Below are 24165 nucleotides of genomic sequence, written 5' to 3' on the forward strand. Positions count from 1 at the left end.
TGTTCCTCCTGTCTCCCCTCTCTCTGTCCTTCCTCTATTACTCCTGTCTTTTCTCTCCCTTCTTCTTGATGTTCATATGATCCCCGTCTTGTGTCTTCCTTCTTTGTGTCTTTCCTCTGTTCCTCCTTGTCACGGTAATGTAAAATACCATAGCTGAGGGAGTTTTGCACATGTGACCATGGTCCTGAAAGCACATGGCAACTTTGACCCCCCCTCTCTCTCTCTCCCCCTCCACCCCCCGAAATACCACAAACAAGTGGTATGGCTGAGACACTGGGTAACTTGAAGCTAGTGTGTGAGCAGGGTGTGGCTTTAAACTGCAGGTGACCAACCCTGCAAAGCCACCTGTTGTCCCTCCTTTCTCACTCAGGAATTTCTTTTGTCTCAGACCTTGGAGAAGGTAAAGAACTGTCCCATCAGTGCATATCATTAACCAGCCCTTTATGCTGTCACAAGCTCAGACATATAGGTTCCTGCACTGAGCCCGGCTTTCATTCTTGCCTGGGACCTTTAATGCTTGAAGAGTCTTTGTCATGCACTGTTATGTCTGGATCCTCAACCAGCATGGTTAGCCCGCAATGACTTAAGCAAAATGTGAGTGTAATCTTCTATTTTAATCCTTATTTTATTTTGTAATCTGTAATGTATATACGATTTGTCTCCTTTCTAATATATTTTTATACTTTATAAACACTGCCTAATTTTTAATGGAGTAAAATATTTAATTGCTAGCTTGTCTCTTCTGCTCTATTACAAACTGTGCGTCCTCTGAAGTGAATTGCGCTACTGATTTGGGTTGGCTCCGGACCCGTTTAATCGGAGCTGGTAGCAGCATACTTTGTTCTGTGCGTTTGGGAAACTGCATAGTGATGGCAGCATTGTTAATTATTGTTCCCGCCTGAGTGGGAGTAGTAAAACTCCGTTGCTGCAGTGAGCCCAATAGCCAGTACATAGCGGGTAGCCTTTCTGGTGACTAATTACCCTAGGTGCAGTACCTAGTCTGACCTGAGGGTAAGGGGGGTGCCAGAGAGCTGCAAGTTCCAAACTGGAACTGGGAAGTGGGATATAGATAAATCCCCTTCAGAAGGAACCAGGGGCAACCAAACAACCCTGGTTCATGACAAATTGGTGTGAGTAGTGGGGACAATAAATATATCCTCCCTGGAATCCCTGACATACTGCTGGGACCCGTGACTTAGTGTTGGCAGTCACAGTGTGAATCGTAACACTCCTGTCTTGTTCCTCCCTTCTCCATCCTCCCTCTGTTCTTCCTGTCTTGACTCTCCTTTTCTGTCTTCCCTCTCTTTTTCCTGTATTTCCTTTTCCTTCTCCGTCTTTCCTGCATTTCCTTGTTATTTCTTTGTGCATACTGTCATATTCCAGCACCCAAATTTCCTCCTTCTCCTTTCCACCTTCTTTTTCCCTGTCCTCCATATGTTCTTCCTATCCTGTTTTCCTCTTTCCTTCCTGATATATTCCTCTATTCTTCTGTTCCTTCTTTTTCTTCTGTCTTGCCTCTCTTGTCCCTGTCCTATAAGTTTCTTTGTTGTTTTGCATCATCTCCTCCTTTATTCTTCTCCTGCCATTCCTCCTCCATGTTCTGCCTCACTTCCTCCATGTCCTGACTTTTTCCCTCCTTGTTCTGCCTCCCATTCTTCATGCACTGCCTCTCATCCTTCCCTTCTTAGTACCCTTCCTCCATGTCTTTCCTCTGATTTTCTGTGTCCTACTTCTCTTCCTCCTTGATTTGCCGCTCTTCCTCTTCCTGTGTCTTGTCACTATTCGTCCGTGTTCTGCCTCTCTCTTCTGTGTCCTTTATCCCTTCTTCGAGTCCTGCCTCTTGCCACTGTGTCCTGCCTCCCATCCTCCATGTACTGCATCCCATCCTCCATGACCTGCCTCCCTTCCTCCATATTTTGCCTTTCATACACTGTGCCCTAGCTCTTGTCCTCGCTGTCTTGCTTGTCAACTTCCCTGTCCTGACTCTCTTCCTCCCTATCCTTCTTCCCTTTATCCATGTCCTACCTCCCTTTCACTGTGTCCTGCTTCTCTTCATTTGTGTCCTGCCTCTTGCCCGCTCTGTCCTGCCTCTCATCCTCCTTGGCTTGCCTCCCTTCCTCAATGTCCTTCCTTTCTTCTTGCTTGTCCTTCCTCTTTGTCCTGATTCTCTTCCTGTCCTGCCTATCTTTCTTCGTGTCCAGCCATTCTTTATTCTTGTCCTGACTATTGTCATCTGTGTCCTGCTTCTCGTCCACCTTATCCTGCCTCCCTTCCTCCGTGTCCTGTTTCCCTTCCTCCATGTCCTGCCTTGATTCTTCCATATGCTGCCTCCATTTCTTCCTGTCCTGTCTCTCTTCATCCATGTCCTGCCTTCTTTCTTATGTGTCCTGCATCCTTTCCTTCATGGCCTGCCTCTCTTCCTGTGTCCTGCCTCTCTTCATTCCTGTCCTTCCTCCCATCACCGTATCCTGCCTCCTTTCCGTTGTGTCCTGGCTCTCTTCCTCTGTGTCCTGCATTTCTTTCTCCCTGTCCTGCCACCCTTATTTCATGTCCTGCTGTCCTGCCTCCCTTTCTCTCTGTCCTGCCTCCATTCTTCCATTTCCTGCCTCTTTTCATACCTGACCTGTCTCCCTTTCTCTGCGTCCTTCCTCCGTGCCCTTCCTCATTTCTTCCTTGTCCCTCCTAGCTTCCTTTCTGTCCTATCGCTCTTCTTCCATATACTAGCTGTCTTCTTCTGTGTCCTGTCTCTCTTCTCCCCGTTCTGTCTCTCTTTCTCCCTGTCCTGCCTTGTTTCCTCCATGTCCTGCCTCTCTTCATATCTGTCCTGTCTTCCTTTTTCTGTGCCCTTCCTCTGCGCCCTGCTTCCTGTCCTCATTATCCTGCGTCTCATTCTTTCTGTTCTGCCTCTCTTCTTCTGTAACCTACCTCTATTCTTCTGTGTCCTGCCTCTCTTCTTCCGTGTCCTGCCTCCCTTCCTCCACGTCTTGCTTCCCTTCCACCATGTCTTGCTTTCCTGCCTCCCTTTCTCCCTGTCATGCTTCCCTTCCTTTCTGTCATGTCTTCATTTTTCCATATCTTGCCCCCTTTTCTTCCTGTCTTTCCTCCCTTCCTCAATGTCCCTTCCCTTCTTCAATGTCCTGCCTCCTTTTCTCCCTGTCATGCATCCCTTTCTTTCTGTCATGTCTTCAATTTTCTATATCCTGCCCCCATTTGTTCCTGTCTTTCCTCCTTGTCCTGCCTATCTTCCTTTCCGTCCTATCTCTCTTCTTCCATGTCTTACCTCTCTTCTTCCATGTCCTGTCTCTCTTTCTCCCTGTCCTGCCTCCCTTCCTCCAAGTACTGCATCTCTTCATACCTGACCTGTCTCCTTTTTTCTGTGTCTTCCTTTGTGCCCTTCCTCCTTTCCTCATTCTCCTCCCTCTCATTCTTTCTCTCCTGCCTCTCTTCTTCTGTGACCTACCTCTCGTCTTTCGTGTCCTGCCTCTCTTCTTTCATGCCCTGCCTCTCTTCTTCCATCTCCTGCCTCTCTTCCTCCGTGTGCTGCATCCATTCCTCTGTGTCCTGCCTTTTCTTATTCCTGTCCTTCCTCCCATCCCCATGTCCTGCTTTCTTTCCTCTGTGTCCTACATTTCTTCCTCTGGGTCCTGCATTTCTTTCTCCCTGTCCTGCCTCCTTTCTTCCATTTCCTGCAGTCATGTCTGCCTTTCTCTCTGCCCTGCCTCCATTCTTCCATGTCCTGCCTCCCTTCCACCATGACCTGCCTCCCTTTCTCCATTACCTGCCTCCCTTCCTCTGTGTCCTGCCTCCTTGTCCTGCCTCCCTTCCTCCATGTCCTGCATCCCTTCCTCCATTACCTGCCTCCCTTCCTCTGTGTCCTGCCTCCTTGTCCTGCCTCCCTTCCTCCATGTCCTGCTTCCCTTCCACCATGTCCTGCTGCTCAGCCATCATCATGCCTTAATTTTTCCATATCCTGCCCCTCTTTATTCCTGTCCTTCTTCCATGTCCTGCCTCTCTTCCTTGGCATCCTGCCTATTTTCATTCATGTCCTTCTTAAGTGTCCTGTCTCCTTCATTCATATCCTTCCTAAGTGTCCTGTCTCCTGTCCACCTTATCCTGCCATTCTTCATTTCGTCCTCCCTCCATTTCTTCTTGTTCTGACTCCCTTCCTCCCTGTTTTGCCTCTCTTCCTCCTTGTCTTTCATTGTTTCCTCCGTGTATTGCCTATTTTCCTCTGTGTCTTAGCTTCCTTCCTCAATGTCCTGCCTCCCTTAATCTGTGTCCTGCCTCCCTTCTTCCATGTCCTGCCTCTGTTCGTCTGTGCACTGCCACCCTTCCACCATGTCCTGCCTATTGTCATCTGTTTCCTGTTTCTCATCTACCTTGTCCTCCCTCCCTTTCTCCCTGTCCTGCCTCCCTTCCTCCATGTACTGCCTCTCTTCCTCCTTGTCCTTCATTGTTTAATCCATATATTGCCTCCCTTCCTCTGTGTCTTGCCTCCCTTCCTCAATGTCCTGCCTCTCTCCCTTCCTCCATGTCATGCCTCCTTTCCTCCATGTCCTGCCTCCTTTCCTCTGTGTCCTGCCTCCTTTCCTCCATGGCCTGCCTATCTTCATCTGTTTCCTGTTTCTCATACACCTTGTCCTGCCTCCCTTTCTCATTGTCCTGCCTTTCTTCCTGTCCTTCCTCCATGTCCTGCCTCCCTTCCTCCTTGTCCTGCCTCTCTTCTTCCATGCCCTGCATCCATGCCTCTGTGTCCTGCCTCCCTTCCTCCATGTCCTGCCTCCCTTCCTCCATGTCCTGCTTCCTTTCCTCTGTGTCCTGCCTCCCTTCGTCTGTGTCCTACTTTTCTTCATTCCTGTTCTTTATCCCATTTCCCCGTGTTCTGACTCCTTTCCTCCTTGTCCTGCCTCTCTTCATTTCTGTCCTGCCTCCCTTTTTCCCTGTCCTGCCTCCCTTCATTTATGACCTCCCTTCTGTGTCTTGCAAAACTTTTCTGTACAATAAGAAACACATAAAAAATGTGACTTCACATCTGCATCAAAAATGCATTAAATAAGAGAAAAAGGCCTAAAAATGTACAGCAAAGTTTCAAAAAGCAGCACAAACGCAGTATGCTGCATGTGAAAACGGCCTTAGCGTTACATTTTTATTACATTTTTTATGGGAATGATAGAGAAAAAATATCAATTACGCCATTTTTTACATCTTTTTCCGATCCCCATAAATCTTATCGCTGTAATATGCGAATCGCTACAGGGACACCAAATATGAAGACACAAAAGAGAATAGTAAAACCAAAAACACTCAGTTTGAAAAAATGTTGCAGTAATCCGCAAGTGCTAGTAAAGGATGTAAAAAACAGGGTATTTGGTTGATACGTTTTTTGCAAAAAATGTATACTAAGCTGCTCTACCAATCTTCACGGTATACCCTTATCAGAGCAGTCCTAACTAATGTATGCAATCCCTATCTGATGTATTTAAAAACCTGATCATCTGTATATAACCTGTGTGAACAGGGTTCAGAGAGGAAAAATCCATGTGTGCATACAGGGTAGAACAGCTTTTGTGCAGATAGCCCAAGAGGAGTGGTGGAACTCCCCAGTCTTGTAGACACAAGAGAACAATTATGAAAACAGGAACACATGGGCTACTTGCACAGTGAACAAGTCTGTATGATCATGTTCACACACCACCAAGAAACCTGAAGACACAAAAGAGAATAGTAAAACCAAAAACACTCAGTTTGAAAAAATGTTGCAGTAATCCGCAAGTGCTAGTAAAAGATGTACGCCATTTTTTACATCTTTTTCCGATCCCCATAAATCTTATCGCTGTAATATGCGAATCGCTACAGGGACACCAAATATGTCCATGTTATTTGCTGATTTGTGATGCTTATTATTATTTTTTTTCAAAGCACATTTAAAGTGACATTATCATAATTGTTTTTAATTATTCATTGGTAATGTTATAGGAAGAATAAAAATATTTTATTCTTCCTGTAGAATACAGAGGCATAGAAATACACTGCTCTGTACAATGTATCTCTATGTACGAGTATTATCTACCTGTGGAGTCAGGGCCTGCACAAATTTCAGTGGTATCACCAGAGCTTGAGGCTCAATTGCTTTAGCTCGTCATTATAATGTTGAAGTTTGTGGGTTCGAGTACTGGCAAGATTCACAAAAAAAGAAAAAAGACATTTTTTGTAATTGCTTTTTCTTGTTTTTTGTAGATAGTGTAATTAGATGTCTGGATGCAAAGCACAGAGAGTACGAGACGGGAACAGTCAGGGATCGATATACTGTAGTTCTATTTATATACTGCAGTAACTTTACAATGATTTTAGGTAACCCTAAACAATTAGTGTTAGTAACTATGCAAACTATTAAACCAAATAACAATAAGTTTGGAATAGCAAAGAAAGTCTTTCACTATATAATGTTAATGTTCTTTTCACAGGTGGTCTGCCCAGTCATGGAAGTCACCACGTAAGTTCTCTCTGGATTTTCCCGATAAGCTGCAAGTCTCTCTTTGACGTAGTTTATTAACACGCCTTGGCCTGTGTGAGGGATGAGGGAGAAACCATTTTGATTTATTAATTATTAATTGATCTATTAATTTCAGGAGCAATATATTACCCATACTTCTCCCTCTACCCCCTGCTCCTGAACTGTGGCCCCCACCCATGAGATAAATACATAATGCCTCAAAAGAGCAGGACCATATGACCAGAGAAGTAGAAGCTCCGTGTTAAAGCAAGGAGGAAAAGAGCTGGGACCTATCAATGGAAGGCATAGACGGAGAGTCACCAACACATAGAGATGAATTATGAGAGTACCGTGCATCTATCTCAGGTTTAAGTCCAGTATACCACCAGAACCCTGGGAGCCCTCCGCACACACACGTGTCTCATCGTTCTCTAGCTATCCCAGATACTAAGCTATCAAGACTGGCTCTCCAGAAACACTTAGCAGACCCAAGTTTGGATTCTCCATATTGGTCAAGCCAAAACGAACCCGTTGAGACATCAGTCGTCCCATTTGGACCTCCCACTAGGACGTTATGACCCATCCTAGATATTGGGAATTATTTCACCTATTAGGCCAGGGGAGAATATTTCAGTTCAGCCCAGAGGGGCAGTGGCAATTATGGGAGGGGGCGAGTAAAGGGTTAAAAACTAGCTACACACATTTAGCCAGTGTTATTCTGCCACAAAGTCGCGTCTATCGTCTGTGGAGACAGACCAGAAAATAAGAAAGTACCTGTGGACTCGAGTGCTTCCCTGGAGCCACATGCTACAAGGACCAGTGACTTGACACATATAGCAAACTGCAGTCCCCTACCTGTACCCTACCTTTATATATACTTCTGGCTGTAATCTCTGTATATATTTGTATTATGTAGTGCGCCTTTCGGCAATTAAAATATCAATTAATCTTGGGCTGCTCTTTTACCTCGAATCCCGATTTCCCACGTCCGTGAGTCCGGCTAGTACTTATACGCTACCTGGTGTTGGTTTCTAACCCGATATAAGCTTGTTAACTGTCCAGGCTTATATCTAACAAGGAACTGGTGGCAGCATACCGTTCTAGAGTTATTGGGGGATCCTGGCAGTGACGGACGGAGTTTTATATATGTATACTCCCAGCCTTGGAATGGTGATATATATAGCGCACTCACTGCAGAGTTCCCCGATAACCAGTACGTGACAGGGCAGCCTCTTCGGCGACTAGTTATCCTAGGTGCAATTCCCTGACTGACCTGAGGGTTAGGGGGAGCCAGAGAGCTGTGACTGTGTAAGCTTCATCACAGATTGATGACGGCGGTGGGATATCCGTATCCCCCCGGCTCTCATTCATCACAGGCTGGAAGTGACTGCCCTGTTCACTCGTATTGTTCCTCCGCAATCGCAGGTATTCCTCTTCTGTCGCAGTCTCCTCGTGGATCTTCACAGCTTGACCATTGGCGGAAGTCTCTTAGGCTTGCGACAGAGAGGATTGGCCTCAGTTTGTGACAGGCAACATTGGGTCTCAGAGGCTTGACCAGTGCAGGGCACAAATCCTGGTCCTGACCAGAGTAGGTGGAACTTGGAGTTCTCTTAAGGGGAATTCAGACCTTGCCAGGGAGTGACCGGCACCGTGGTGGCATAGGCTTCCCACTGAGACCTGTCATACTGGTCTCAGTGGTGTCACTGGAGCATGTCTGCTCTGCTTGCGCCAAATCTTCCTGCGGTTTGGCGCGCAGGGCTTTTATATCTAAGAAATCCTTCCTGTGGGTCACCTGATAAGGTCCAGCCCATGAAGTCACTCCCCCTGCAAATCAACCAGCACAAATTAGTTCCTCTTGACTTCACCTGGCCAGCAGATGGCAGTCTTTCCTCATTAGTGGCACATCATGCAAGCTCTCTTCAAGGATATCACTGCTTCTCATTACAGCAGTATAATAGGAAAACAAAATCTGACTTTTTCTTTGCCTCTAGAATACAGGGAACCTAAAAATACACTGTTATATACAATGTATCTCTATGTACATGTATAATTTGCTTCTTGGTTCACTGCTTGCAATACACGTCAAAATTACCAAAATCGATATCATTATCTGCTGTGGCTCATAGCTAAAGCTGTTGCCTGCAAAAATGGAAATACAACTTCACATCCTGGGGACCTGATCACAGGAGAAGAATATTATAATTAATTTTACTGTATATCAGTGCAGAGAGTAGCGGCCCTGCCACCCGAGGAGGTGCTATGGATTGATGTCGACGTCCCAGAGAATTTAGACGTTTGGTACAAAGCCCTAACATATCACAACAGTCCAGCTGAATTGTTGTGGAAATTTGGTTTGGATAAATCTATCCCTGTGAGTGCTGCGGCCGTTCCCAATTAGGCTAAGTATTTTGAGCACTGAAGAATGACACTGTACACCGAGGTGACAGAATAACATTCCAACAAATACTGATGGTTTATTGTACATACATGTTTTTATAATTGCATATAGAAAGGGGTGGTTAGTTAATTACAATGTGGTCAAGCTCCTCTGTTATTGGTTATCTAAATATATATGGAATATTGTGATTAAGTTGAATCGCCCCCATGGGGCCGTGGGATACTCGGTACCGGGTCCTTCGGTTCACAGGGGAATGTCACGGTGGCTGACCCGGTCCGTGGCCCTGGGACGTCCATGTAAAAGGGAAAGGTCTTTAAAGGGATAAAGTTTGTGTTCGTGACGCTGATTTAAGGGGTCTGCTGGGGTGATGTTATGGCAGCTAGATGGTATACCTTCCCACTGGTGAAGTATATCCCCAGGGCTTCCCGGTGTGTAGATGGTGGATGGTGAGAGGCGCAGTGAAGAACGAGGACACAAGGTTGCAGACTCTTTACCTTTACTGGAGACTTCAGCATCCACAGTCCAGGTGTCACGGGGCTACCGCGACAGAGAGGTTCCAGAGAACCGCAGCGCTCTGGGCCTCGTTCACAGTGAACAGAAGCTCTTCACCTGTATTCTGACCTGGCTGCTTTGTGCCAGCAGTGCAGGAGTTAACCTTTTTGCTGAGTTGCTGAGAGCTGGGTCTCTCTCAGCTGAAGTGGATTTTGTAATCTGATCCTTTATATGGATCCAGTCCTGACTTCAGCTATTGTCAGTGATCAGTTCTACTGCCTGGCTTGGAGGTTGAAGGAGCGTAGTGTTGGAGGTTTATTTACAGAGATTGGTGTCTGCTGTTTTGGGTGCTTGTTAAACCTGTTTTCCTTCCTAGTTTTCTCCTTCTCTTCCCTTCTATGTGTACCCTCTGTGGTTGTGTGAGCATTTGGTGAGTTTGAGACTTAATTACCTTGTCTGTATACCCTGTTATTTGTTGTATTATTACACTGGTGCAGTCCACCTCCTTTGGGGGGAGAGGGGGCCACTGATAGGGCCTGCACAGGAGACAGGGATACGCTGGCGGCTCAGGTCTCCTAACCATCATAGGTACCCCTGAGATAAGGGAAAGCCAGGGCCCCATTATAGTGGTAGCGACAGGTGCGGGTCCCAGTACGCCGTCCTGCCCCTTTATTGCCGCTTACGGCGTGACACCAGGGCACCAGATCACAGGGCAGGCAGAGTCCGGCCGGTTTGGAGGCAAGTCCAGAGTCCCCTTGTCCAGGTGGAAATGAGTAGCCTTCCCTTGCGCTGCAGTGTTGTAGTCCCTTACTGCTAAGCTTCTCATAAGGTCCTCACAACTGCTGTAGATTTTATGTCTCTCTCTCTCTGTCCCCCAGATAGGATAGGACAAACCCGTATGACTGGTGACTTGAGGCGGTTTATAGGGACTCTATCATGCCCCAGCCGCTAAGGGGTGCCACCGTGCCTCCTGGGTGTAGAGCGGACAGGTAACGTGAAATTAGCTGTCCTGCTGGTATCTGGAGCAAGGCATAAAGGGTCGTTGCCCCCTCGGTGTTCCTAATAAATAGGAGCAAGAGCTCCCCCTGGTGGCCTGGAGTGTGAAATATGTTGCATGTTTGTGATACCTGGATGCAGTTATCCTTCTTTGCCTCCAAACGTAACACCACCCTCCCCTAGAGGAGAATGATTTTACTGCAATGACCAGGACCCTGCATGGCAAGAGGCTGATTAAGCTGATTAAGCAACTAATGTGTAACTGTCGCCTTTTCTGCAATTATGCCAAAGTTGAGACATCAGCTCAGGACATCTGGTGTTGTTCCGCTTTTCATCTTGGAAAGTCCCAAAGAGCTGTCTGGTTTGTGGCAGCCATTTTAAGCAATTGATTATAGTGTATAGATTAGCTGTAAGTATATACGAGTATATACAGTACAACACATGTGGAATTATATACTTAACAAAAAAGTGTGAAACAACTGAAAATGTGTCTTATATTCTAGGTTCTTCAAAGTAGCCATCTTTTGCTTTGATGACTGCTTTGCACACTCTTGGCATTCTCTTGATGAGCTTCAAGAGGTAGTCACCGGAAATGGTTTGCACTTCACAGGTGTGCCCTGTCAGGTTTGATAAGTGGGATTTCTTGCCTTATAAATGTGGTTGGGACCATCAGTTGTGTTGTGCAGAAGTCTGGTGGATACACAGCTGATAGTCCTACTGAATAGACTGTTAGAATTTGTATTATGGCAAGAAAAAAGCAGCTAAGTAAAGAAAAACAAGTGGCCATCATTAGTTTTAGAAATGAAGGTCAGTCAGTCCGGTCTTCCAACAATCTTGAAGGAGTTCCCAGAGATGCTTAGCACTTGTTGGCCCTTTTGCCTTCACTCTGCGGTCCAGCTCACCCCAAACCATCTCGATTGGGGTCAGGTCTGGTGACTGGGGGCCAGGTCATCTGGCATAGCACCCCATCACTCTCCTTCTTGGTCAAATAGCCCTTACACAGCCTGGAGGTGTTTGGGGTCATTGTCCTGTTGAAAAATAAATGATGGTCCAACTAAACGCAAACCGGATGGAATAGCATGCCGCTGCAAGAAGCTGTGGTAGCCATGCTGGTTCAGCATGCCTTCAATTTTGAATAAATCCCCAACAGTGTCACCAGCAAAGCCCCCCCACAACATCACACCTCCTCCTCCATGCTTCATGGTGGGAGCCAGGCATGTAGAGTCCATCCGTTCACCTTTTCTGCGTCGCACAAAGACACGGTGGTTGGAACCAAAGATCACAAATTTGGACTCATCAGACCAGCACAGATTTACACTGGTCTAATGTCCATTCCTTGTGTTCTTTAGCCCAAACAAGTCTCTTCTGCTTGTTGCCCGTCCTTAGCAGTGGTTTCCTAGCAGCTATTTTACCATGAAGGCCTGCTGCACAAAGTCTCCTCTTAACAGTTGTTGTAGAGATGTGTCTGCTGCTAGAACTCTGTGCGGCATTGACCTGGTCTCTAATCTGAGCTGCTGTTAACCTGCGATTTCTGAGGCTGGTGACTCGGATAAACTTATCCTCAGAAGCAGAGGTGTCTCTTGGTCTTCCTTTCCTGGTGCGGTCCTCATGTAGGCCAGTTTCTTTGTAGCACTTGATGGTTTTTGCAACTGCACTTGGGGACACTTTCAAAGTTTTCCCAATTTTTCGGACTGACTGACCTTCATTTCTTAAAGTAATGATGGCCACTTGTTTTTCTTTACTTAGCTGCTTTTTTCTTGCCATAATACAAATTCTAACAGTGTCCAAACTTTTCCTCTGTACTGTATGCAAGTGAGATCTACAGTGGGTAGGGAAAGTATTCAGACCCCTTTAAATTTTTAACTCTTTGTTTCATTGCAGCCATTTGATACATTCAAAAAAGTTCTTTTTTTCTCATTAATGTACACTCTGCACCCCATCTTGACTGAAAAAAAGCCAGAAATGTAGAAATTTTTGCAAATTTATTAAGAAAGAAAAACTGAAATATCACAAATTCATAAGTATTCACACCATTTGCTCAGACACTCATATGTAAGTCCCATGCTGTCCATTTCCTTGTGATCCTCCCTGGGATGGTTCTACTCCTTCATTGGAGTCCAGCTGTGTGTAATTACACTGATAGGACTTGATTTGGAGCGGCGCACATCTGTCTATATAAGACCTCACAGCTCACAGTGCATGTCAGACCAAATGAGAAACAGGAGGTCAAAGGAACTGGCCAAGGAGCTCAGAGACAGAATTGTGGCTCAGATCTGGCAAAGGTTACAACAGAATGTCTGCAGGACTCAAGGTTCCTAAGAGCACAGTGGCCTCCATAATCCTTAAATGGAAGAAGTGTGAAACCACCAGAAGTCTTCCTAGACCTGGCCATCCAGCCAAACTGAGCAATCATGGGAGAAGAGCCTTGGTGAGAGGTAAAGGAGAACCCCAAGATCACTGTGGCTGAGCTCCAGAGATACAGTAGGGAGATGGGAGAAAGTTCCACAAAGTCATATATCACTGCAGCCCTCCACCAGTCGGGCCTTTGTGGCAGAGTGGCCCGACGGAAGCCTCTCCTCAGTGCAAGACATATGAAAGCCGCATAGAGTTTGCTAAAAAACACATGAAGTACTCCTAGACTATGAGAAAAAGATTCTCTGGTCTGATGAGATGAAGATAGACCTTTCTGGTGATAATTCTAAGCGGTATGTGTAGAGAAAACCAGGAACTGCTCATCACCTGCCCAATACAATCCCAACAGTGAAACATGGTGGTGGCAGCATCATGCTATGGGGGTGTTTTTCAGCTGCAGGGCCAGGATGACTGGTTGTTATTGAAGGAAACATGAATATGGCCAAATACAGAGATATCCTGGATGAAAATCTCTTCCAGAGTGCTCTGGAGTCTGGACCTCAGATTTGGCCGAAGGTTCACCTTCCAACAAGACAATAACCCTAAGCACACAGCTAAAATAACAAAGGAGTGGCTTCATTATTGACCATTATCGACCGGCCCAGCCAGAGCTCTGACCTAAACCCAATGTAGCATCTCTGGAGAGACCTGAAAATGGCGTCCACCAACGTTCATCCAACCTGACGGAACTGGAGAGGATCTGCAAGGAAGAATGTCCGAGGATCCCCAAATCCAGGGGGGAGAACTTGTGGCATCATTACCAAGAAGACTCATGGCTGTACTAGCTCAAAAGGTGCTTCTACTCAATACTGAGCAAAGGGATTGAAGACTTATGACCATGGGATATTTCAGTTTTTAGTTTTTAATAAATTTGCAAAAATTTCTACATTTCTGTTTTTTTCAGTCAAGATGGGGTGCAGAGTGGACATTAATTAGAAACAAAGAAACAAACGGTGAAAAATTTAAAGGGGTCTGAATACTTTCTGTACCCTCTATATATGAAATATATATTTCCATCACAATCCCCCTTAGATATCACTTGCCCTAATCCTAACCTCCTGTCCCAAAGCGCTGGAACTCTTTTATGCTGCCGGTGAGCTGACGCATGCCTGGTGCATACACCCCCCTACATACAGACTTTTGCAACTGGGCAGTCAGGGCATCTGTCCCTAACGGGGGTTCATGGCTTTGTAATCATATTCTTGGATTCAACAGCATGCTCAGTCAGCGGTGTGTAGTCTTCATCAGGTAGGTCATCTATCTGGTCAGGCAAGACATCCACAGCATCATTCTGGCTTGGGTGTATCTTCTGGTATTGGAGCTTTCTTGCAATGTGACACGTGGATCCAAGTGGGTCTTCCCTCCAGTTTCACAGAGGTCGGTGTTGGCAGCAGCACTTGGAAAGGACCATCAAATCTGGGATCGAGTGTTCTCCTTACAAACTTTTTCACCAACACCCAGTCTCCTGGTCTCTAACAAACTAACAAACAGGCAATCCCCACATTTATTCAAGCTGTCTAGCAGGCACAAATCATGCAGCTGCGTTGACAAAAACTAAATCTCCAAACACGCCAAAATACTCGGAGATCACCCGAGCGTGCTCGGGAAATCAGGAGTAACGAGTATACTCGCTCATCACTACTCTCTACAGGACACCTTCATTCTGGAGATCAGTAGTGGTCAAAGAATAAAGACGTCTCCCATCTTGTCCCTGTGATATTTAACAAAATAACTTTCTCTGCATTTCCCCTTTAAAAAAATGAAAGAAAGTAGGTAAGGAAGGAAGAGCGCGGTAAGAGGAGCGGGGGCAGCCGGTGCACCGAGCAGGCGTCATAGGGGCGACGTAACATGTGAACGGAGAGGAGCGCTGATCCTGAAGAACAACACATAACATTCAAGTGTTCTCTTACCTTTTAGCTGGGAAAGCGTATTTCGTAGCTGAACGCCGCCCAGGGAATTACCTAATTATCAGCTAATTGACCAATTAACGTCCTTCTATATAACACTAAGCAAAATATATGGCTTCTAAAATGCAGCTTGTCATTGTTAAACTGCACCAGCGGAGTTTTCCATTTCATTTACACCTCTGTGAGGTTTCTAAGAGCAGAGGTGCAGTTTGTGGCCGCGCAGATTAACATAATGTATTTTGTCTAAATTTCCCCAGTGCTGAAACTAAAGGAGACAAATCTGCTTATTACGTCAGGCTCGGGGGTGACATTTTACTTTTGCTCTCCTGTAGTTTTCCTGTATGGTGTTTTTTGAGGAAAAAAAAGTGTTTTGTGTCTCAGGAATAATCTGTAAAATCCTAATAAAATTAATGTTGCAATCATAAAACCGCTTTTGCGAATTTGTAGGTTTACATGATGTATATTGTGCTGACGGCAGTCATAAGCCTGATGTGCGGACTGTATAATATGGAGAAATGCATTTACAGCACAGCAAAGTTTACAGAATAACATTCCTATTTCACAGACCAAGAAATGTCACACAAGATATTTACATCCGTTGTTAGATACCAAGTAATATTTTACTGCATAATGATCTGAATCACAGAATGAGGCCAAAGAAACAAAGAAATCATCTTCACAGTCAATAATAGTATATATATATATATATATATATATATATATATATATATATATATATATATATATATGTATATATATATATATATATATATATAGATATATATATATATATATATAGATATATATATATATATAGATATATATATAGAAAAATGGAACAGCACAATGCTCACCAATTGTAGGTGTCTAGCCCCCTGGATAAAAATGTCCAAACATTAATCCAACATGTATACCAAATAGCAAAAAGAAGGCAGCACTCCAAAATTTTCAGGTGAAAAAAAGTTGAGCTTTTAATCGACCCACATCACTGCGGAACGTTTCGGCTCACTGAGCCTTTTTCAAGCCCAGGCTTGAAAAAGGCTCAGTGAGCCGAAACGTCGCGCAGTGATGTGGGTCGATTAAAACCTCAACTTTTTCTCACCTGAAACTTTTGGAGTGCTGCCTTCTTTTTGCTATTTGGTATATATATATATATATATATATATATATATATATATATATATATATATATATATATATATATATATATATATATATATATATATATATATATACACACATACAGTAGTGGGTAAAATAAGTACTGAACATTAGGGTTGAGCGAAACGGATCGTTCATTTTCAAAAGTCGCCGACTTTTGGCAAAGTCGGGTTTCATGAAACTCGACCCGATCCCTGTGTGGGGTCGGCCATGCGGTACGCGACTTTCGCGCCAAAGTCGCGTTTCGTATGACGCGCTTGGCGCCATTTTTTTCAGCCAATGAAGGGGCGTGGGCAGAGTGATGACATAGGTCTTAGGGGCGTGGACGCCTATCGCCATGTTGTCACTTGTGCGCTGTAGCGATTTGCATTGTGTAACACCAGCTTTTCAGTTCAGGGACGGACGGAGGGGAGGGAGAGGGAGAGGGAGAGAGAGAGAGAGAGAGAAAAAAAAAAATAATAATAATTCCCATTGGCTTTGCATTGGGTTTCGTGTTTCGGTCGATCCTCGACTTTTCGCCATAATCGGCCGATTTCACTCGACTCGACTTTTGAGATAGTCGGGTTTCGCTCAACCCGGCTCGACCCTAAAAAAGTCAAGGTCGCTCAACCCTACTGAACATGTCACCAATTTTCTACAGAAATCACTGTAGATGTGTAACACCCCAGGTTCCTGGTTGCTACAGTGGCATTGCTTTCCTCACGGGGAGAGTGATGTCATGCTTGGAAGCGAGGAAGGATCCCTTTATCAGGTATTCACAAACATGCAACATGTTCTTACTCCAGGCCAGAAGGGGGAGCTCTGATCCAGCTTATGGGTGGCTTCCCTATATATATTCTGGCTGGAGGGGAAGTTACTGAGTAGTTAGTAGTCTGTCAGAGGGACAGAGGAGAGAGCAGTCAGACAGTGAGGCTATGTGCCCACGTTGCTGATTTCTGTGCGTTTTCCGCTCAGATTTTGATTACCCGCGGATTTACAGCGTTTTTTGTGTGGATTTCACCTGCGTTTTAACACCTGCGGATTCCTATTATGGAGCAGGTGTAAAACACTGCGGAATCCGCACAAAGAATTGACATGCTGCGAAAAATAAAACGCAGCGTTTCCGCTGTATTTTCCACAGCATGTGCACTGCAGACTTTGTTTTCCATAGGTTTACATGGTACTGTAAACCGGATGGAAAACTGCTGTGAATCCACAGCATCCAATCTGCTGCGGATCCGCACGCAAATCCACAATGTGTGCACATACCCTGAGAGTCAGGAAGACTGAAAGGGACCATGCAGCCACGTAAGGTGCAGCAGCTCCTGGACGGGAGAGGGAAGGACAGCATGTAATGACCAGAGGTCCGAATAAGATCCAGTGAGTCACAAACCAAGACCAAGGCAGAAATCTCCAACGGTATTTACTCAAAGGCAAAATAATCAAGGTAATATGGAGAATATTAAGGCAGATGCACCCCAAAGATACACTAGCTCAGCAGCAGCTGAAATCACTGTGCCACTCCAAGGTCTCCTGAGAACTGTATACTACAACAGACTAGTAAGAAATTTACCTAACAGGCAACTAAAAACAGGAACAAGTGTAAATTGAATGTAGTGTTATCAAGGGGAGGCCCTGGAACGGCACACTGAGTATAACTTACACAACTCTAATATAAGATACACCTCTAAAGTAACAATTTAACACTCTGAGCAGAGATACCCGGGTATCTATAACTATGGTACCGTATCCTGAGATGGATTTCCTCTCAGGCAGGAATCCGCACAGGCTGCAGCCAGTCCATATCTTCAGCGCCAATAAGTTACAGCAAGCTCCTCTTGTCTTGTCGGCCGATGCCGAGCCCAAACGCCGGGGACTTAGTTAGTGGTCTCACGATGTTGTCTCTGCTTCTGTAGCTCCTAGGAATGCTTCCACGACAATCCGTCCATCTCTGTATCAGCAGTCTGTCCAGACTTGTTTCTCCACTCAATGCACAGGGAATCCACAGACTTCCAAATTCGTACTGGGTTCTTAGTAAAGTCTCAGTCTTTTCTTAGATAAAGGGTTAGCTCCTCTCCAGGAAACGTTAGCAACACAAGTCTCTCACAGAGTTAAACAAAAGGTTAGCTCTTCTCCAGGGGAACGTTAGCAACAAAAAGTCTCTCAAAAGCTTCTTTTCCTCCAAAAACACTTGCAGTAAATCCACACACAGTCTCTTTTTAAGATCTCACAGCAGCTTCTGCCTTTGCTTCCCGCCTTTTCTCTCTCAGCTCTCACTTCCTAGTTTCACTTTACACACGAGACACTAGACCCCACCCCCCAGCACACATTGTCTCTGGGAGTTTTGCACGGTCCGTCCTCTGCTGCAACAGGCAAAAACCACAGGGTCCTAGTGCCCTCTCAGTGGGACTACAGTTCACCCTCTTACATGCCACCCCACTAGAGGTTGGCGTCCTCGACATACCTTCCCACTCAAATTCATCTTGAGCATATCGCTGAGGCGGTATTCCTGCCGTAGATCGTGTAGTTCTCCTGAGTCCTACATCAACAGGTGCGACCTTAGAGGGAGCTAGAGTCTCTTCCGTGGTCGTGTTAGTGGGCGTAAGTGGAGTTGTCTCCTCCTGCGGCTCGATGTCCTGTGATACAGCGTCAGGACCAAGCAGTTGACCTGATGCACTCTCCTCAACAACATCCTCCATATCCCCAACATTCTCATCACCCGAGGCCAGATCGGTCACAGGGGGCAAATAAGCAGGCGCAGGAGTAAGCACACCATCAAACTCAAGATCATTCAGAGCTTCCGCCCCTTGAAACATGGCCTCTGGCTCTAGGGGGGTAGGCGCCGAATCTTCAAACCAGCACCGCTGTAACATGTTACGATGCAAATTACGGGTTGGCCCCCCTGTCCCCACCGGTTCGACCTCGTACACTGGAATCTCAGGGTTCACCTGTTTTTTTATCAGATACGGTATCGCCTCCCATCGGTCACTCAGCTTTCCTGACCGTCGTTTTGTCCTCACCAACACTCTGTCTCCCGGAGAGAACAGCTCTGTTTGTACAGGTCGCGTGTCCTTATGGACCACCTGGCGAAGGCGGTCGCCCACCACCTGATGCACCACCCTCAACCGCCGCCGATGCTCTCGTACCCACTCGGATGCAGTCCGAAGGGGGCGGAGGAGGGATCTGGCATGTTCAAATCCTCAATGTCTCGGCCAGGTTTACCAAACATCAACATGTGTGGTGAGTAACCAGTAGTACTGTGCACCCTTTTATTGTAAGCCCACATCAATTCGGGGAGATACTCAGGCCAGCATGTCTGTTGCTGACTCTCTAAGGACCTCAACATTTGCAACAGGGTCCGATTAAAACGCTCACACGCCCCGTTACCCTGAGGGTGGTAAGGCGTTGTTCTCGACTGCTCGATACCATAGAGCTGGTGCAACTCTTTCATCAGCGTCCCCTGAAAGCAGGCCCCTTGATCTGAATGTATTCTCTGCGGACACCCGAACACTTGGAAGAAATGTCGGCACACTGCCTCAGCCGCCGACTTGGCCGTCTGATCTCTTGTCGGCAGCGCTACAGCATACTTGGTAAAGTGATCTGTCATCACCAGGCAATAGGAGTACCCTGACGTAGAGTACCCTATCAACACGTAGTCAATCATGAGTAGTTCCAGTGGAGCTGAAGTCTTAATAGACTGTGTGGGAGCCCGCCCGCTGCTCAGGGCTTTTGTTGAGCCCACAAATTCGGCACTGCCGACACGCGTCGGCCACCATCCCTCCCAACTCAGGGCAGTAGAGGACTCGCTGCAACCACTGAAGTGTCTTTTCACTTCCAAAATGGGCCCCCTTCTCATGCGCCTCACGAGCGACCACTGGCCCCATCCCCACAGGAATTATCAGTTGGTACCGATGCTGCAGCTCCGATGGCAGGTACACCTTAAGATACAAAAGACCTTGTTCCACACACAATTTATCCCATTGTCGAAGGAGTTTCATTCCTTCCATGGACAACTGAGCCTTGTCCTCTGCACTGGGCCAGGCCTTGTTTTGTACCCAACGGCGCACAAGTGCAACGTCCGGACACTCATCCTGGACTCTTGTCCAATCTGAGGGTGTTTTACCCAGGACACAGGGCATCCCGGTGGCCACCCCACTTGAGTGTACCACACTTTGGAAGATAGGTATTTGCCCCAAAGCTGGAGTTTCAGTATCCTCAAGTTGTTCGTCAACATCTTCCCCGGATGACCCAAGGGGCACTCTTGACAATGCATCTGCATTGCCGTTCTCTCGACCAGAGCGAAATTTAATGCGGTAATTGAACTTGGCCAGTCTGGCGACCCACCGCTGCTCCAACGCCCCCAGTTTTGCATTCTCTAAGTGAGCTAGCGGGTTGTTATCTGTCATGACTAGCACCTCAGCTCCTGTTAGATACTCAGCGAAGCGTTCTGTCATTGCCCACACCAGGGCCAGCAATTCCAGCCGGAATGAGCTGTAGTTAGCCGGATTTCGCTCGGAGTCTCTTAAAGATCTGCTGCCATAAGAAATCACTCGTTCTCGGCCGTCCTGCACCTGTGCTAGTACTGCCCCCAACCCATGAAGACTACCATCGGTATACAACAAAAAGGGGTGTCAAACCGGGCGTAGGCCAGCAATGGGGCACTCGTTAGGGCGGTTTTCACTCCATCAAATGCCTTTTTCTGTAGGGGCCCCCATGGAATGGGGCGATTTCGAGGACCCAGCGCTGTCCCTCTCAAAAGTTCATTCAAGGGACTCACCACTTGTGAGAATTTAGGCACAAACCGCCGATAGTATCCTGCTAGGCCCAGGAAGGCCCGCACTTCTCGCAGGTCACAAGGAGGTGGCCACTCTTGTACGGCCTTAATCTTACTGGCTAAAGGTAGTACCCCGTCCAGGGTCACCAGATGCCCCAAATATTCAATCTGGTTTCGTAACAGTTGACATTTTTTTGGCTTTATTTTCAGGCCGTAGCTCTTGAGCCGCCGGAGAACTTGACGCAGCTTCTCCAGATGATCTTCAAATGAGGTTCCGAACACCACAATGTTGTCTAGATATATCAGGACTGATTCAAAATTTAGATCGCCCAAGCAATGTTCCATCAGGCGTTGGAAGGTTCCCGGGGCGGTAGCGAGGCCAAAGGGCATCCGGTTGAACTCAAAGAGCCCCATTGGCAAGACAAACGCCGTCTTGGCCCGATCTTTTTCAGCCATTGGGACCTGCCAGTACCCGCTTGCCAAATCCAACGTTGAGAAATACTTGGCCCGACCCAGGGCCGACAGGGATTCTTCAATACGGGGTAAAGGATATGCGTCCCGTACGGTATGGGCATTCAATTTCCGATAGTCCACACAAAATCGGAGTGTCCCATCCTTCTTGCGGACCAAGACTACAGGGGCCGCCCAGGGACTCCGGCTCTCTCGGATCACTTGGTTGTCCAGCATACTGGCCACCATGCTCTTCACCTCTTGATAGAGCGCCAGAGGAATTTGACGATATCTTTCTCTAATGGGTGGAGTGTCCCCCGTTGGAATCTCATGCTCAATCGTCTGGGTACACCCGAAGTCCTCTCCATGTCGGGAAAAGGTCTCTTGATGTTCCCACAAAACTCTCTCCAACTGCTCCAACTGCACGGGGGTCAGCTTCTCCCGATCCACTCCCATCTGCTCCATGATCACATGAACATTCCATTCCTCCGTAGGAGGTTCAGTCCGGCCTACCTCGACCGCGAATGTCCAGGATGACTGTTGGTCTGGTCGCAATTCGAACCCTGCATTTTCCGGCACCTTCTCTGCCGGCACGAACAGTTCAGCCAGTATGGTCCCAGCGGGAATTGCAACAGCTTCATCTAAAACATTGATGCATCGGACCGGCACTCGTCCATTCTTCACAATCGCCAAAGACCGGGCCACATGTACCTTGGCAAATGAGGAACCCTCTCGGGCGGGCTCAAGTAGCACTTCAAGCCCATTCAATCTCTGTGCAGCTCCCACAGGCAGCATTAAGAGTTCCTCTTGTCTGGGTCCCAGCAGGATCGGGGCCCTCGAAGTCACTCGGACCCGGCCCACCCGGCCACCTGGGACCGCACTTTTCAGCAAGTCGCAACTCAGCACTAGACGGTGTAGAATTCTCTGTGTGGGTCGGTGTCTTGTCGCACGGGCCCAGTATTGGGGTCCTTCACTGGCATACATCTGGTTATTCAAATCTCGCAGCAGGTTCATTCCGAGCGTCACTTCCATCCATCTTCTAGGGGGGTGATCCACCAGTACTACCCCTTTCTGCCCCAGCTCTTGACCAAACATTTTTAGTTGCATCCACACGATCCCTTTGACTGACAATTGACCATTATTTGCGGCGGTCAGTCGTATCACTCGGCCATCCTCTGGAATCACTAGTCGACTGAAGTATCTCTCATATACTTCTAGAGGCATTATAGTACATTCAGATCCCGTGTCAACCAAGCACCTCATCTTCCGCCCTTCAAACTCTGCTTCTATCACTGGACTACATGCAAACAAATCTTGTTCATTCCGTCGAGGGCTTTGTGTGGGTGGGGCCGCTGCTGCTTGCCCTCTCATGGCAGCGGCCGGAAGTTTAAAGCCGGGGTTTCTGGGGCTGTAAGCGCCCGGCAGTAACGCGAGATGTGTCCCTGGCGGCCACACTTCCAGCAGGTGATTGTTCCTCGTGGGCGAGGGCTTGACTCATTCTGATAGGACGACCTGGCCATTTGCGGGGTCACCGTTCCAGGGGGTGGGGCAGGAGGTTCCCGTGGGGGGGTAGAGGCGGGATCAACTGTCAGTTGAGACAATTACAGCTTCAACTCCTTCACCTCAGCACGCAAAGCTTGTACCACGCTTACCAGCCCCTCTCCCCCCGACCCTGATGACCCACCTTCCTCCAGCTGGGCACTGTTCACTGACCCCTCGGGAACATAGGCTGATTTCTCTTCCCTTTCCACTGCAGCTCGGTAAATCTGCCAGAAAGATAACTCTGGTGCAACCCGGGCCATTTCCAACAGTTTGTCCCGGAGAAGTCTATTGGCTAAACCGGTGATGAATTGGTCCCAGAGCAAGCGGTCTACCTCCCGGAACGCCCCCATGGCCCCCGGGTCTAGTCGCTGCATCTCATTCAACATCTCTTGCAAAATATTAGAGTACTGCATCAGGGACTCACACTCTCTCTGGGGACGATTAAAGAATAGGGACCGAAGCTGGGCCACACGCGCTCGGCCCCCCAAACTCCCCTCTAACAGTTCCAAAATCTTTTCTAATGTATCCCTCTCTGATTCTGGGCGCACCATCACCATACGCCTAATATCACCCTCCAGTGCATTTAATGCCAGCTCAGCGCGTAACGCGGGGGTCAAATTACACATGCGCAGAATACTCCGGATTCTCTCAGCCCAATCTTGCAACGCCATATTGCGCCCATCGTATTTCGGCATGTGCTGAAGTAAAGCTCCTACAGGCACATACCCTCCCGGAGTCGCCGCGGCTGCCAGGGGAACCCCAACCCCCGAGGAGGATGCGGATACAGCGGGGTCATTTCCACCCTCGCCCTCGTCCATGACAAACACTGGATCCTGCCGACTACGCCAAAAATGTAATGACCAGAGGTCCGAATAAGATCCAGTGAGTCACAAACCAAGACCAAGGCAGAAATCTCCAACGGTATTTACTCAAAGGCAAAATAATCAAGGTAATATGGAGAATATTAAGGCAGATGCACCCCAAAGATACACTAGCTCAGCAGCAGCTGAAATCACTGTGCCACTCCAAGGTCTCCTGAGAACTGTATACTACAACAGACTAGTAAGAAATTTACCTAACAGGCAACTAAAAACAGGAACAAGTGTAAATTGAATGTAGTGTTATCAAGGGGAGGCCCTGGAACGGCACACTGAGTATAACTTACACAACTTTAATATAAGATACACCTCTAAAGTAACAATTTAACACTCTGAGCAGAGATACCCGGGTATCTATAACTATGGTACCGTATCCTGAAATGGATTTCCTCTCAGGCAGGAATCCGCACAGGCTGCAGCCAGTCCATATCTTCAGCGCCAATAAGTTACAGCAAGCTCCTCTTGTCTTGTCGGCCGATGCCGAGCCCAAACGCCGGGGACTTAGTTAGTGGTCTCACGATGTTGTCTCTGCTTCTGTAGCTCCTAGGAATGCTTCCACGACAATCCGTCCGTCTCTGTATCAGCAGTCTGTCCAGACTTGTTTCTTCACTCAATGCACAGGGAATCCACAGACTTCCAAATTCGTACTGGGTTCTTAGTAAAGTCTCAGTCTTTTCTTAGAT

Source organism: Ranitomeya imitator, chromosome 5 (genome assembly GCF_032444005.1).
Source record: "Ranitomeya imitator isolate aRanImi1 chromosome 5, aRanImi1.pri, whole genome shotgun sequence".
In the NCBI taxonomy this organism is placed as follows: domain Eukaryota; kingdom Metazoa; phylum Chordata; class Amphibia; order Anura; family Dendrobatidae; genus Ranitomeya; species Ranitomeya imitator.